The sequence below is a fragment of the Leptonychotes weddellii genome, chromosome 14 (assembly GCF_054177405.1).
Source record: "Leptonychotes weddellii isolate Sample4059 chromosome 14, ASM5417740v2, whole genome shotgun sequence".
Taxonomy (NCBI): Eukaryota; Metazoa; Chordata; class Mammalia; order Carnivora; family Phocidae; genus Leptonychotes; species Leptonychotes weddellii.
Genome location: NC_138382.1, coordinates 7,365,341 through 7,375,739, shown reverse-complemented (window position 1 = coordinate 7,375,739; position 10,399 = coordinate 7,365,341). Strand labels below are relative to the sequence as shown.

General features: G+C 40.6%; 1 long non-coding RNA gene across 1 annotated transcript in view; it reads right to left on the bottom strand.

The window, feature by feature from the left end:
- Positions 1-10,399, bottom strand: part of LOC115942033 (uncharacterized) — a 56,266-nt gene that overhangs the window by 8,959 nt on the left and 36,908 nt on the right. Inside the window, exons 9-12 of the long non-coding RNA XR_014139922.1 lie at positions 7,342-10,047; positions 5,253-5,683; positions 4,963-5,178; positions 1,794-1,971 (exon numbers count right to left, since the gene is read on the bottom strand). This is a non-coding gene — a long non-coding RNA (uncharacterized LOC115942033). The remainder of the gene's footprint in view (positions 1-1,793; positions 1,972-4,962; positions 5,179-5,252; positions 5,684-7,341; positions 10,048-10,399) is intronic.

Sequence of the window (10,399 nt, the reverse complement as noted above, 5' to 3'; positions counted from 1 at the left end):
CACCATAGTTCCACCAACACTGGATGCTGGACACTCGCATTCAAATTGTTGTCTCTGCTACCATCTGGCAACAGAATCCATTCTGGGCATTTCCTTCGTCATGCCAGGAGCTTCCAATTGAAGGGAGTGGAGTGGGTGTATCTGATGAGCACAGACCAGGTCATGTACCCACCTGGGGCTGAAAGTGTACCTGACCTTTCCAGTTCCCATCGTGAGAGAGGGGCTCTTTACAGGCAGCAGGATAATTTAAATACAAGATAAGGATTTGGGTGCTGAGTGGACAATTTAGTTTGGACAGCCATTTAGACAAGGATTCAAATGTAAGTGGTTTATTTGGGAGTTGGGGGGAACCCCTGACATCAGTGGTGAAGAAGTGGGGCAAGTAAGATCAGGAAGGCAAAACAGCCAATGGAGGGTGAATTATCAATTGAGTTATCGCCATGGGGTAACTAGAAATAATTCCTCAGAGTGTGAAGGACGTGGAGCAGCTGGGGTGGGACTTAATTCCCCATCGCTCTGAAGCTCCCCCGCATAGGTGTGGCCCGAGTGGCCCATGCCAGACAGAGCAGACCTTCAGGCAAATAAACGCAGGAGTGGACTGTTGCAAGTTGGACAGGTGGGAGCTGGAGAGGTAAGAGAGAGAAGATAAGGCAGGGTGCAGGGTGAGTAGCAAAGGTCCACTAGGAACTGCTAAGCACTGAACGTGCAACAGTGGACAATAGAGAAGCATTCCTAAGCTGGTGCTCTTGAGATTGAGACACTTGAATAGGTAAGTGGGATGAGAGCAGTAATAGTGCAGCCTCGGGAGCTAGGGCTCAACGTCTAGCCTGTGAGACCCATGAGGATGGGGACAGCCCCCTACTCATTTTTGAATCCCCAGTGCTTAGGACAGTCACTACTCAATATATGTTTTCTGGCCCAATAACGAACTGTTGGGCACAGCTTTGGGAGGTTATACTCATTGTCTGTTTCCTCACTATAACCCAGCAAGGTAGGTGTGTCCCCATTTTGCAGGGAAGAAAGTTAAGGCACTCATTGTCTCAGCTTTGAAGTATTTTCTCCAAAAGATTTATCTATCCAGTGTACCCCATTACCTGGGCTCTCCCTATTGGAGAACTTAGCTTCTGGATTGTAAATACAACTCTTCCTTGTATATTCTCATGAGCAGGGTTCTTTGGGAGCAGGAACTATGTCTGTTTAGCACTATATGCCCAGCATCCAGGCTAGTGCTGACACATTCTAAATGTGTAAACCTCATTTACAGTGATTATTTTCTGCATGGCTTGAATAAATGAATAAGGTTCAGAGGTGTTGAGTAACGGGACAGGTCACAAATCTAAAAGGTGCTGGTACTGAGGCTTGAACTGCAGTCTGACCCCCAAATATCTCTGGTGCTTTGCTGAGCCTTACACAACTTATCTGTGTGCGGCAACTAGAAGATTTAGGTTGGCTTGAAGACTGCTATTTTAAGATCAAAATAATTGGGCAGGAAGTGTTTAAGAACTTGCCATAAGCATCACCATGAGGGAATGACCAACCTCAACCTGTAGACCTAAAGCAAGGAGAAGGTTCTTCGAGGACAAGGCCCCATTCCCAAAGCCTTGGCTGAACTGGAAAACCTTTAACATTCCCTGTAGATTGATATTCTAGGGTTTTTAACTTAATCTCTAGGTAGAAGTAAAATTGTTCACTCCAGCACCAATAACCAGTTTACATTATTACCTTACTAAACCAAAATAATTTTAAAATGTTGGATAAAGTATTTAAAGGAACATGAAAGATATATCGGGTACCTTAAGACACTGGGGAAGAGTCATGTCAAACTTCCAGCTTCCACGGAGCCACCTTCAAAACGAAGAGGAAGAGGGACACATCTTCTATCTTAGTTATCACGCTCTTATTCTCTCATTCTTGCAACACCAGAAAGCATCATCCATCCTCCGTGCATGCACTTTCCCTGTTTTCCCAATTCTAAAATGGTCAAGAAGCAGCATAGAATTAATAACTAGGAGCAGGGAGAGGGAATGGGAGGTGAGAGTTGGAATGGACAGGAAATGCTATGGGAGATGGTTATAGACATGACAATGTACACTTCCTGATTTTAAAGTGCTAAAATGTGCCGCCCAAGAAAGTGCTAGAATTGAAAAAAACATGCCAATTAAATATAAAATCTTCAAGTGATACTAATGGAAAGCCTATATATATTTTGTCCCAATGAGATTATTAGGTATAATTAAAAATGGGAACAACAAAAAGGGGTTTCACATAAATTACAGTTTTGAGCAGGTAAATACACATTTTTAAATTTCTTAGAAGCATGTATTTGGATTGGTTTCTGGAAAAACTAAATTGAAAAATTATTCACCAATCAAAAGTTACATATATAATAATGCAGGTGCTTTGACAGTGCAAACTTTCTTGGTCAACATTGAAGTAGGATCTAATTTCTACTTTATCTCTTTTTCTTCTGGAAAAAAAATAGGCCTGTGCCCCAACAACTTTTAAATGGAAATCCATACAGCCAATCAGATTAATAGCCATTCCTTTGACTGGATCACTGATTCAGAAACTCAAGAAGTGAACATAGGGTTGTATTTCACCTGGCTCTTACCACTTCCATCGGTTCCAGCAGAGTCCTGCCCCAGTACTCACCAATAGGGTAAAAATGGCAACCAAAAGCAAAACTCCCTTGTCAAAGATAGCCCAAGGAGAATCAAGTGCAGGACAAAGACATTGAATATATATATATATATATATGCCAAACTAAGAGAGGGTGTGAAAGAGAAAAGATGTGGCCTGGGTACTGTTGCCCCTTCTTCTGAGCCCTAATCAGTCCCAGAGCCAGATGCAGCCTCAGAATATTTCTTCAAAAAGCCATGCCAGGCAATTGGAGACAGAACTTAAGAGAGAATTCTTTGCTTCCATCACCGAGGACCGAATATTTCAAGCCATAGATATCTCCCATATATATATTGGATCCTGGCTACACTGAGCTATTCACCCATCCTTGAGTAGGCCAGGCATCTTCAAGCATCTGTGCCTTTATTATGTTCCCTCTACCTGGAAATATCTTTTATCTACTCTTCTACCTGTGGAAACTTTTTTTTTTTTTAAGATTTCATTTATTTATTTGTGGGAGAACATGTACAAGCCAGGGAGAGGCAGAGAGAGCAGCAGACTCCCCGCTGAGCAGGGAGCCCGAATGTGGGGCTCAATCCCAGGACCCTGATATCATGACCTGAGCTGAAGGCAGATGCCCAACCGAGTCACCCAGGCGCCCTGGAAAACTTATTTATTCTTTGTGGCTCTATCCAGTAATTGCCACTTTAGTTTGAAATTGTTTATTTCATGAGTTCTAGCTGGAGGGACCTGGGATATCTAAAAAAATTGAGCAAATAATGACAATCATTACCATCATTACATCCAACATTTAAATATACAAAAATTTCAGTCCAAAAACAAAGCTCAAGAGGGAAATGAACTAGAATTCTTTTTCCTACCTCTTTTTCAAAGTTCTAGCTTCTACTACAAAGTGAGTCAATATAAAAAAGTTTAGTGTAAACCTGAGTTTCTACTGTAAAATGTTTGTTTACCAAGGACAGAAAGGAATTATAACACCATTTTGTCCTGAGCCACAGAAACTTCTATCAAGGCAAAACTCCTTCACAAAAATTTTAGGAGTTAGCAAATGCTCTAGGTCAGTTGTTCCCAAGGCTGGGCTGATTCCCAGGATCATAAGGGGAACTCCTAAAGAATATACATTCCTTGGCCTCATCTTGGCCTGTGTCTTTGGGAAGTGAGCCCCAAGAACTAATTAGTTGTATAAAAGTTGTCCTAGGTGAAATGAAGAACCACCAGGCTAACTATCAGCAAGTATTCCTTACAAGTATACGTCAAGGAACAGAAATATCTGGACACACAATATTTGAATTCCACTGAAGCAGGGACAATACTGGCAGTCAGTTTACTCATTTTGCTCTTTTGGCATTGTAGTTATGGGAGAAAAAGGACTGCTCAAAATTTCAACAAATTTCTGAAAAACAATATATTGTCTTAAATGTCTCATGGTTGTCTTCAGCCTGAACAAGAAAATATTTGGGGACAGAACTTTGTTCAAATTCAATTTGATTTATCCAACCATGAATAATCATTTTGTTTGTTTTACACGTCCATTGCCAAAAGAGCTTGGTTTTTGAGACCTCTGCTATACAATGACCTCATCTTCAATAAGGAAACAACTTGGATATGTTCAAAGAAATATAAACTTCCAGTAATAATAGCTCTAAAAATGAGAATCCCTGCATATCTCATTTACAACTGGTTTGGGGCTACCAATTCATACCATCGGGTAAGATTCCAATCTGTTAGACTGCATTAGTTGGATATTTTCTGACAATTCTCTGCTACTCTACGGGTAATCCATACATATCTGGTGATTAGTCTCCTGTTAATATGTTCTATTTATGCATGCTCCAGTGGGAACTAAGGGACGTTGTGGATACAAATGAATGAACTGACTCAAACCCTAATAAGGAAATAAGAGGAGGAATGCACTGGACTCTCAACCACCACATCAAGTTCAACATAGCCTTGTATATCCTGTGGCTGGCAGGTAATAAGAAGGACACCTATATGCATTAAGCGGAATATCTGAAATTCCTTTGAAAAACATTCATTTTCATGAATCTCCTTTCTGTGCTCTTTGTTTGCATTTGAGAAGTAAGCTTAGAGACAAAAGTACAAACTCAGAGTCCATCGAAACAAAGGTAGACTCCCACCATCTTTGTAATGAGTCCATTTGCTTTGCCGTTAAGATAAATTTGACAGTCCACATGGAAATTAATTTAAAAACCATGGCTTGCTAGGCATGGGAAATACAATGCTAACGTTTGCTGGGTTTCCCACATAAGAATTTACAACTTTTACAACGCATTACTTTTGGAACGAAGCTGCAATACTCACATTCAACAGGGCAACTGAGACTTTCCATGTTTTCTCTGCAGATATGGGGTGCAGATAACATCAAAAGGGAGAGAATTTCTTGGAGCAGGTTGTCTTTTCCAAAACTGGCCACATTGATATTCCAGTTCCTACATTCTTGCAGAACTTGCCAACCAAGAGAGGTAGAGTCTAATTTTCTTCTTGGACCTGGGTGATGCTTTGTGACTACCTTAAGAACTTGGAGAAAAGATGTGTGACTTCCAAGTTTAGGGCATAAAAGCTTGAACCTGGCTCTCTTTTGGGACACTCACCTTTGGGAGACAAGCAGCCATGTGGCGGGGCCACATGGAGGTCCCAGCCCACAGCCAGCATCTACTGCCAACACATGAGTGCCCCTTCAGATGCTTCTACTCTTCAGTCTTCCAATTCTATTTCTTCACCCCACCTGATGCCAAGTAGAAGGGACACAATGTCCCCACCATGCTCCATCAAAATTGCAAACCTGTGAGCAAAATAAACATGATCATTGTCTTAAGCTACTGTTTTGGGTGATGTGTTCTACAGCAATTGGAATACTTACCTTCTGTCAATACTTTGTCACTTTTCACCAGGAAAACAATTTAACAATCATTTAGCAATGAATCTCATAACAACTGCCTTATATCCACTATGCATTTGGTCACAATTGGGCCCACATCAGGTGAAATCTGTGCTCGTTCCACTTGGACACTGTAAATTCTTTCTTTAAAAGTTAAAAAATACATACTCATTAAAATTCACATTTTACAGATTTTTTCAGTAAAAAAGAAAAGGAAAAGGAACATCCTACATCTTTCTGAGGTTATCATACCAAATCCAATGTGCATCTTTCAGACCCTTCTCCACACACATACCCTTGGCCCATCTAAAGACTTTCCCCGGGTAGGTCATGAATTTCTTATTATTATGTTGTTAAATCAAGACTAATGATGCTAATTATGATCACGATATGATGATGTTTGCCAGTTTCTATGTGCCAGGCAATGAGGAACATGGGTAGCTTGACAGTGGCTGTGGTGGGAATATTTTAGTTCTGATTTTTCATATTTACATTGGCAAGTATGAAAAATCAGAGCTTTTGCTTCAGGGAAAACCAGTTGTTAAATTTACCATCAGGGACCATATTTCTCTTTGCTTATTAATACCTCTCCAGCACCTGGGCCAGTGTCCAGCACTTGGAAGGCTCTCAGTAAATGTTGAATGAATGAATGAATGTTCTAATCACAGGCTCAGACAGTATTCCAGCTGAGGCACTTCTAAAATGAATGGGACCTACCAGTTTTGTGAACGAGCATGCTTCTAAAATGCAACTTCTATTTATTCTTTGTTTTCAGGCATTTCCTTATTTGGATAATTACTCTCTCTCTGGGTGGCCAGAGCCAGTGACCCAGCTGAAGTGTGCAATTCACAGGGAGGCACAGTTCCCCAACAGTCAACTTATCATGGTGAAGATTAAGTCAAACCTCACAATCAAAAAGTATCATCCTTCTTATCTCTGTTGCCAGCTTTTGTCATACTCAGATTTTTTTTTAGGAGTGACCTAGTCAAGAAAAAAAAAATTAGAAAGTACAGAGAAGTGCACACGTACTGTGGGTATGTGTGTGCGTGCACATGTGGGATAGGTAGATCTTTTTGGATAAATCTACATACATAATAGATATCTTCCTTAAATAGAAATGGTGGGAGGGTTGGTGGGAGATGGGGAAGAAAGTGTGAATAATGAAATATAAAAAGGAGAGCAATCCAGGCCTTATCTGTCAGAGGAAGGAGATCATATCTGCAAAATGGCTGCCTCCAAAATTAAATATAAGCAACATATGTGCTTTAGGCCTAAAAGACCCAAGGCAATGTGGTAATGATCAGGTGGGGGACAAAGGCTTTCCCAAAGAGCAAAACTACGGACATTATTTAACCATCATAACCTGCTCCAGGTTTTGAGTCACTGATAATAATCATGATTTGTAGAATGATAAATGTCTACATGGCACTTCCCCAAATTCCATCTCTCTTTAAAATGCAAATGCTTTCCAGAGCAGATTTATCTTTTCAATTAACCTTCTTGTGCGTTCCAAGAAAATATTTGGGGGCAGGCTAGATATGAAGAGATGAAGGATAGTTGTATTGGTATTGATTTACTCACAGATTATTCTTTTTTTTTTTTTAAAGATTTTATTTATTTATTTATTTGAGAGAGAGAATGAGATAGAGAGAGAGAGCATGAGACGGGGGAGGGTCAGAGGGAGAAGCAGACTCCTTGCCGAGCAGGGAGCCCAATGCGGGACTTGATCCTGGGACTCCAGGATCGTGACCTGAGCCGAAGGCAGTCGCTTAACCAACTGAGCCACCCAGGCGCCCCCTCACAGATTATTCTTTAAGGCTGATACCTTCCAGTGTTGGGCTAACAAATGGGCATCTAGTGGAATTCTTTCTTCTTTCCTTTTTTTTCCTAAATTTCAGGAAATGTTAGGAATCTTAGTTCTGTTTCTATGAAAAAAAACTCATTAGGGTATTATAAATATGGGTGTGGCTTTGGTGAAAGTTATACATCACCATTGGAAAGCAGATAGTCTCTGATTCCTTGCTTTTGAGACCTATCAGTAATTTCCACCACTAGTAATTTGCACCATCATTCTGGTAGCATTTCCAAAAGCAAGGCTCTGGAGAAATTCACAGAAGCCAGGAAAAGCTTTGTATTCCCCCTGTAGAAATCAAAGAGGATGAATTTAAGGGAATGTCTAAGAAAATTTCTAGCATTACAAAGCCTTTTCACGTCAGCAAAATAAATTAATTTACCAAGAAATCTTAAATGGAAGAGTAGAAAAGTCAAAGCAGGGCACAATGTGAAAGGCCAACGATGAGTCAATATTAGAAAACCTGTTAGTATAAATTAGAAGTCAAAAGAGAAAAACAACTTTCTCCTCCTCCTAATTCTATCCCCCTTCCCATCCCTTCCCAAATAATTTATCCCCAAAGCTATCAGCTGGGTCCCAGAAGAAGTGGGAGTGTGTTGGAACTTGAGTGGCGTGAACATAGCACGCATGCGGAGAGGGGAGTGGTGGTGGACGGAAGATTGGTTTTACCCAAGAGTTTGATCACACAGGTAACTATCTTCAAGATCATAGAAGGCAGGTTTTTTACTCCTAGGGAAGGGAGTTAAAAACGTGGAAAACGAGAAAACTGGAATAAACCTAGGCAGTTGAACTGGAGTAAAAGTATCACTATAAACTCAGCATTTTCTATAGATGGATGGATTGTTGGACAAATAAGAAAAATCACATGGACATAAGCATACATACATTTCTCTAGCTCAGTCCACTAAGGGGCTCAGAAGCACTGATACCCAAAGAGTAGTCAACATGCCAAGATGACTGAGGACTCTGGCAGAAGTACAGAATCAACAGCCAAGTAGGTAACAGGCCCATCTTATTCTCTGATGTTCAGACAAAGCTTGGAATGCTGTGCTCAACTAGGAGAGGTACACTTAAAGCACAGATTCCCGGGACAGTCCAGACGGTCCTATGATTAACAGCCAAAGGAGAGGAGGAGATTTAATCTACTGAAAAGAAGAATTAAGAGAAATATGAAAATGCTCTTCAAATTTCCACATGGCTGTCATGAGAAAGAGAGATCAGGTTCATTATCTCAGGGATTCCAAAAATAGAACAAGGACCAATGCACAGAAATTTCCCAGATAGCATCTAGGGACAAGAAAAACTGTTCCAACAATTAGACTCGCTCCACAGAGGAGGAGGAGGCGAAGCATAAAGGAGATGATAGATCTGCCCTCAGAGGCTTCTAATGACTTATCAGGCTGTTGCAATGTAGACGGCTGCCATGGCAAGAACTGTACTAAACTGACTCTGAAGACCTTGCAACTCAAACTGAGGTCCGTGGACCAGCAGCACTGACATTACCCGGAAGCTGGATAAAAATACAGATTGTTGCTCCCACCCTTAGACCTATGGATTAGAAGTGGCATCTTCACAGGATTGCTGCATGAGTCATGTGTACATTAAAGAGTGAGAAGCAGATTAATATCATCTGATAAATGATTCTACAGTTGGCCTTTGAACAATGGGTCAAGGGCCCCAACTCTCCACAGTCGAAATCCATGTATAATTTCTGACTCCCCCAAGACTTCACTGATAGCCTGGAAGCCTGACTGATAACATAGTCAACACATATTTTGTATGTTATATGTATTATATAGTGTATCCTTAAGGTAAGCTAGAGAAAATGTTAAAAGGTTAAGAGCAAATACATTTACAGTACTGTCTTGTAAACAAATCTGCACATAAGTGGACCAGTGCAGTTTAAACCCGTGCTGTTCAAAGGTCAACTGTATTCCTTATTGGTGAGAAGTAGTCTCATTAAAAGTCAGTGATAAACGGGTGTGAATGCAGTCATGTATACTCTCCTTGGACCTGACGAATGAGAACGTATCAAAAGCTCTCACCTTCCTCCAGGTTTCTCATTCATTAGGTCTATACTCTAGGGAGCAATTTTAGGCTGCTGTCCACTCTCTAGGACTATGTGCAGAAGGGAAAATGGCATTCTGCCTTCCAAGCAGTGTATGTGAATGCATTAGTCCTATCTTCCAGGATGGTCTTATTCTTGTAGAGACATAAACTTCCAACTTTCAACAGCTGTTAGTCCAAAACCTCAAAGAGTGGAAGCATAACCAGACCTCATGCATAAGACAAGAACCAGGGCATTTAATGACTACTGGATGTTAAATGTTTATCATCTTCCAGTCCCCAACTCATAATACCTTAGGCTGGGGACCAACCAGGGGATAGCCCTGTGTTTACTGCAGCATTATTTACCATAGCCAAGTTATGGAAGCCTTTTAGGGCTCCTCCCCAACACCACACTTTCCCTGGTTTTCCTGTTACCTCAATCCAGAATATCCTCAAGATGTGTCCTTACCGGGATAACATCTGCACCAACTTTAAGACTCAGCTCGGGATGAATTCACTCCTCCAGGCAGCACTCCTTCACCTCCAGGTTGGATGACATGTTGCCCCTCTAGGTTCCCACGACACCCTGTATCACTGGAGACCAGCGCTGTCCAATAGAAATAAAATAGGAGCCACATAAATTTAAGTTTTCTAGTAGTACAGTTTTTAAAAATTAAAAGGAAACAGGTGAAATTAATTTTTTTTTTTTTGGTAAGGAAGAAGTTAAACAATCACTATTTCTAGATGACATAACACTATACATAGAAAACCCTAAAGATGCCACTAAGAAACTATTAAAAGAATTCTATAAAGTTGCAGGATACAAATATCTAGAAATCAGTTGCATTTCTATACACTAATAAGGAGGTAGCAAAGAGTGAAATTAAGAAAATAATTCCATTTACAATTGCAACACCAAGATAAAATACTTAGGAATAAATTTAACCAAGGAAGTAAAA